The sequence below is a fragment of the Salvelinus fontinalis genome, chromosome 13 (genome assembly GCF_029448725.1).
Source record: "Salvelinus fontinalis isolate EN_2023a chromosome 13, ASM2944872v1, whole genome shotgun sequence".
NCBI classification, from domain to species: Eukaryota; Metazoa; Chordata; class Actinopteri; order Salmoniformes; family Salmonidae; genus Salvelinus; species Salvelinus fontinalis.
Window position 1 is genome coordinate 26,801,034 of NC_074677.1, and position 6,610 is coordinate 26,807,643.

General features: G+C 42.4%; 1 long non-coding RNA gene across 1 annotated transcript; it reads left to right on the plus strand.

Annotated features, from left to right (window-relative positions):
* Positions 1-1,454: 1,454 nt before the first annotated feature.
* On the plus strand, positions 1,455-6,403 carry LOC129868333 (uncharacterized). The gene is made up of 2 exons (XR_008761748.1): positions 1,455-3,729; positions 4,119-6,403. It is a non-coding gene; the product is annotated as an uncharacterized LOC129868333 (long non-coding RNA).
* The last annotated feature ends 207 nt before the right edge of the window (positions 6,404-6,610 follow it).

The window sequence follows — 6,610 nt, forward strand, 5'->3', positions numbered from 1 at the left end:
CCAACCAGGAACCAATATCCAAAGTGAGTACTTATATAAAATTTGTCTTTCTGATATGCCTACATTTAAAATGCATATGAGACCGTTCTTTCTGGGTATTATTGGCAGAGCAAGATGTGATCGGTGCTATAATGACCCAAAAAGTTGATTACCACTAGACTAGGAAAGTATTAGATATTACATCATAACAATTCCAACAATAATCATCCATTAGCCAATGTTCCCAATATATTCCTGTCTCATGCTTGTTGAAGCCCAAATATGTTTCATCACCTGTCTCTGGAGCCATTTCAGACTACTTATGGCCATGCAAATCACAACTTCCTACCCATAACCGTCTTTACATTCCCTATAAGCAAATAATTGAGTGTAAGCAAAGTAACTCTACTAGTCATGAATTATGATAGATAATTATGTGTCTTATGTACCAGTTGTCATTGTTTTTCTTTACAGATGCCTGACTAGAGGCGCGATAGCGCCTACACCCCTGCCATCACCTTGGGTTGGTGAGAAAGTTAATCTGTTCAGTTCTTGTCAACTTAATTTAACCAGGATAGTCCACTCAGTAACAATTGTCACTACTCTCTAGTAAGTACTGGGAGAACAGACGCTTCCCTCTGTAGCAGAAGTTGTGCCCAGCTGCAGTGATGCACCTCCTCCACATCCACCAGCATAAATAAAGGAAGGTGGCATATGTTGAGGCCTGGAAGGTGTTGAGGGAGCTACTACACATGCCTGCAGTGGAACTGGAATGTCTTCCACCCAACACGATCTGCAGTATGTGTGGAGTTTTGGAGGCTGATCTATGGTGCTGTGGGTATTGTGGCTCAGATAAGTATTTCTGTGCCACCTGTGCTGTGAGAAAACACAGCACTCCCAACATTCTCCACCAGTTGGATTTATGGAAGGTAATCTATTTTAAGTTATGTCAACAAACCTATCAACTTCTGGCTTCCCAGTCCAAAATGTTGAACATGTATAGGGCTGTGGGGTCACAAAATTGTCAGCCGGTGATAATGTTGCGTTAGGAGGTAGGTGAAGGAGTCAGGCGCAGGAGAGCAGAGATGTCTGAGATGCGTACTTTTAATAGGCAAGTCCACCAAATGCTGGTATGGCACAATCCAAAAGTCAAACACTATCGACAACAGAGACACCCATTACTCACGCAAGGAAGAACAAACAAAGCTCCTAAATAACACACTCTATTAAAATGCGTGAAAAAAAATAAATAAATAGGCACAACCTCACCGCGATACATCACAAAATAAAACAATCCCAGGCAGGCAACAGGGTAAATATATACGAACAGAAATTAAGGCAAATTAAACCAGGTGTGAAAGAACCAAAGACAAAACAAACAGAAAAGGATCGGTGATGGCTAGTAGGCCGGCTACTCCGACCGCCGAGCGCCGCCCGAACAGGGAGAGGAACTACCTTCGGTGGAAGTCGTGACATTGTGTCCTGATCTGGCTATGCCAAATGGCTGTGGGCTACACTAGCTAATTTAGCAGACAAGATTCGTTTCGAAATCCGGGACATTATTTTATAGTATTATAATGACCTGACTAGATCATAAAGGAACAATTGTCCAGACAGAGGAATGAGTTTACGAATTGACGGTTTATTAAACCAACTTTACACAGGCTACTGTTTGGCCGTAAACCACGCCAAATAAGTGAAAGATAACAAAAAAATAAGTATTCCTGTATGCTTTTTTTGTTGTTATTAATATAACTTTAGTTCTACAAACGTTGGGCTATATGTTTTGATGTTTAATACATTGTAAGGCTGAATGATGCGACTCTAATGATGATTTGAAAAAAGTTGCATGAAAGGTATGAGCTCTGCTTTGGATTTTGCGCAGGCTGTACACGCTACATCAGTCACTTATTCACAATTTGACAAGCACTTAATAATGCCTAGAATTTCAAGGCGGCATCCCCTTTGTGTGGCCGTAATGCACCCGCTGTGTATATTGGAAGAACTGTCCACATTTACTTTTCGTCAGCCGACAAGATGAGTAGGCCTATCGAACAGCAAAAGCACTAGTTTATGTCAATCTACTATCCCCAAGGTACAAAAATCGACCTATTCTATTCTGTGCGAGAAATAAATATTCCAAACATTGTCTGGGACAGTTGTGGGATGCGATAGATCGCAAATTAATACAACCACTTGTTTACACATATGAATATTACACCACTAGCATAGAAAAAACTGTTTTACGCAATGTGGCTGACGCAACAGATCAGAACGTTTAGCTTAAAATGTTGATAAACTATTAGGCTATTTCTTTCCATTATAAGCGCAGCAATGCGCATACGGCAGTAGGCTATAAGCGCGAATGTTCCATTAGCAGGAAAACACCATTCTAAAGTGACCACAAATGCGATTATGCATGCATTGCTTTTATTATAAAGGTGCATTTCTATGCTGAAAATTACCTTCCCCAAATTTGAAACCGACACGCTTCGAACACACGGACTGCGTCTGAATCACTGCTGCATAACATTTTGCGCAGCTAGGCAACTACTGATGCAGGTACCTTTTGCAGATGTTCGCATGCGGTTGGACACATGGAGGAGAGAGTCATTTTCGCAGTATCCTCAAAGCTGTGTCTTTTTGACACAACTGCTGACAGCTACAGGGACATAAACACAAAAAATGCTGCTTGGAGACAAGTGTCCACGATAGTAGGATTGCCAGGTCAGTTTAGTAGTGAGCTTGTGCTAGATGTAGCTAGTTAACGTTAGCTAGCTAGCTAACCTAGCAAATGAGGTGTGTGTGTGAAAGAAATAGTCAAATAAATAATGCTAGTTACTACCCCTAATAACTTTACCAAATAATCATGTTTGAAAGAGTGTGAGTGTATGCTAGATAAATAGTAATAGAAATGGTAGATACGACTGTACCCCTGATAATTTGGTCAGATAACCATGTGTGTGTGTCTATGTGTACAGTAGGTGACATGTCCATGATAGCTATCTAATAACTATAGTTATGCTAGGTAATGGTTTGGCTTATCATGTTCATGTCTGTGTAGAAGAAGACTGTAGGGGGAAGTGGATAGGACTCAGGGACAGGTATCAGAGAGAGAGAAGGGCAGAGAAAGAGAAGAAGAGGTCTGGGTCAGCAGCTTCAGGCCAGCAGCCTTGGCGCTTCTGCCACATTCTTTTTTTTCTGGATCCATTTATTGTACCTAGGGCAATGAGTGGCAATTTTACAGCCAGACCCTCTACTACGTCATCCACAAGTGTTGTCGCCACCAGTGCATCAAGACCCTCAACGTCACCTACAAGTGCAGCGAGACCCTCTACAACGTCTACATCATCCACGAGTATGACCACCACCTTTGCAGCCATGGAAGATGATGAAATGGAGGAAGCACCTCTGGATCTAGGACCACCTGAGATTATTATGAACCTCACGGAAGTGACCTCGTTGAACAGGATGTGGCCGTGGAGAGAAACAGGGAGAGAATTGAAGAGGAACAACGTCACACCAGGCGTCATCGGAGGTACCAGCCCCCAGATCCACTCAACTCATTTCAGCAGAGGCTCCTCCAAGCCATCGAGAGGATTGCAGCCCAACCTGCTGCTCACAGGAAGGAGGATGAAGAGACCCTCTTTGCCATGAGCCTGGTGCCAACACTGAAGAGGCTGCCTCAACAAAGAAAAGCCGCAGTCAAGGTTAAAATGTATCAGCTGCTTTTCGAAGCCGAGTTCAATGGTACGTTTTTTCTCTCCACATCACAGGTAGTGTCATAAGTGTGCGACAGTGAAGTAAAGTAGGTAATTTTTTACAGTATAGTCATGTAGGTTAATTTGTATTTCAGATCAAAGTATTAATAGGAGGCAAATGTATAGCTGTTGTTTCTGGGTTAGATAATATCTTAAAACAACAGTTTGCTGTCTAAATATGTGCCTGTCACATTCATCTTTTGATCTGAAATACAAATTCCATAAGTAAACAGCAGGTATTACCAACTTTACCACACTGTTCCTATATTTATGCCACTAACTACACTATACAAGCAGTATTTAGTAAACATAAATCTCACCTTTTATGGTGTCATATTATGTTAAGCTTGTATGTGTTGTTTTTCTCTTCCCTTTCAGAAATGGAGTCAATTTAGCCGACCAGCTCACAGGAAGGACAGGAAGAGGAGAGGAAGGACAGGAAGAGGAGAGGAAGGACAGGAAGAGGAGTTGTCTGTTTGTTGTTTTGGCCTCCCTCATTGTACCTTTCTTTTCACACACGTCAGTTGTGTTTAAATTCAGGCAATTCATAAAGTCATTTGTTTATAAAGTCATAGGATAGCATTCATTATTAGTGTTACATAGATTTCTGAATTGACAGAATTGAAACTCATACGGAGTTTTCACAGATGCTCTTGTTGGTCTCTTACGAGACTAAAGGTGAATATATTTCTTTCATTCAAAATCACTTGAAAACCAGGGTGTTGAAACTGTTTGTGAAGTTATGTTCCATCGACTGGTCCATGACGTCCAGGGGCCATTTGTTTGTTTAGCTGTGTTATGGCTACACATTCCATTCTTTCTTTTTTTCCAGAGACAGAGACACACACACACACCTCTCCTCCACTCCTCTCTGTACCTCAGATCTCCAGTGCCCTGCCCTCTCTCTCTTTATAGCCATGTCTGAAGTTCCCCTACTACGTCTAGGCTTTATGAGTTGTCCCTGTATCGGTCTGCAGTTGTGCCAAAAATACATGCTCTTGTTGTTCTCTTACAGATTACAGGCTACACATTCATTTTATTTATTTTTTACACGCACATACACACCTCTTTCAATAGTTCTATTTTTTTAAACATTTTTACAACACACATACCTGTCATGTTCTTTCCTGTACTTGAATACTTATTAAATTATGTTTTCATAGTCAGTTGTTTATTAATATCTCATTTAGACTTAATCTGCTTATTTCTTGATGAAAGTAAAAACACACATTATTTTCCTAATTTGTTTTTTTTCCACCTGTATTTTGTTAGGCCAGTGAACATGGTGGTAAACTGTACTGTTTGTATGGACCCTAGGTTACCCTTTCCCTTTGTTATCATACTAACTGGATGTCGTATAACCTTAATTAGTGCTCCTGCTCACCTGATGTACCATGCCAGGTGTGTATAATACTGACGTTAATGAGAGAGGGAAGGGGTTTTAAGGTGTGGTCTTTACTCCCAAATTTCACTTAAATATAACTTCCAAATGAAGAGAGACAATGATACATAAAGTAATCTGAGGGGAAAATGCAACTTTATGGACAACGGTGGATGGTTCTTAAAATAACCTTTGTGTTAGGGGGCTCTTAAAAGAGCAGTTTCACTCCACGGCATACTGCCATGGGACTTCACCTGCTGGCGATGAGAAGTAGGTGGTTAGCTTCTCCCTCACCTGGAGTACCTGTCTGGGGGCGTTGTTGGCACCTGCCCTGGTGACATCAGGTAGGTGACCATTTGGCTTGCCCATCTCCATCCGGAGCGGCTCCTGGAATGACCTCCGCAGGTAGTTATAGAGAACACATGTGGCCTTCATGCAGGCATCGACATTTGAGGGGCTGAGACCAAACACTCTCCAATACATTCTCCACCGGGCTGCCAGAATCCCAAAGGCGCATTCAACAACTAACCTTGCCCTGGACAATCGTTTGTTAAAGATCCTTACAGGCTTTGGCAATGGCAGCTGGCGTCCAGCGTAGGGACTCATGAGGTTGGGTCTTAAAGGGAAGGCCTCGTCGCCGACAAAGATGTGGGGAACAGGTCCCAGGTCTTCAGCTCCAGGGAGTGATGCAGGTAGTGGAATCTCCAGGGTGCCATCCTGAAGTGCCTGGCCGAAGGCAGAGTCCCGGAGGGTCCCGCCATTACTTCCCTTGCCGTAAGCACCAACATCGACAACATGGAAACAGTAGATGTACTCTTGGCTGTAGTAGATGCCAACTGAATATGTACCCTTGTAGTTGTAGAATTGCGAACCCGAGCACGGTGGAGCCTGGATTACTACATGTTTCCCGTCAATGGAGCCAACAGTTGGGGAAATTCCACCTCTCCAGGAACTCTGCAGCGATGGCCCTCCAGGCTTCCTCCTTGGAGACAGGCATGTATTCACCAACCAGACAGTCCCAAATGGTTTGTGGCACAGAGAGGACAATGCCTGCCACCGTGGAGCGTCCAACTTAGAAGCTGAATCCAATGGTCCTGTAGGATTCCCCTGTCGCCAAGAATCTAAAATATAATTCAAAATAATTATCAATATTGCGTGTAAATTGAATTCCACCCACATATTATATCTACTCATATATCTACCTCATTACAGTTTATTATGCTCTACTAATTATATTGTAATACTCATCAACCATCATTAACAATGCCTTGAAACACTACAATTCAGTCTATGACTATATCAATAAACTGTGGTCCAGGCCAACTCTACTCTTAGAAAGAATGGTACTATCTACTTAAAAGGGTTCTCCGGGTGTCCCCATAGGAGATCCCTTTTTGGTTCCAGGTAGTACCCCTTTTGGTTCCATGTAGGACCCTATTGGGTTCCATGTATAACATTTTCCCCAAAGGGTTATACCTGGAACCAAAAA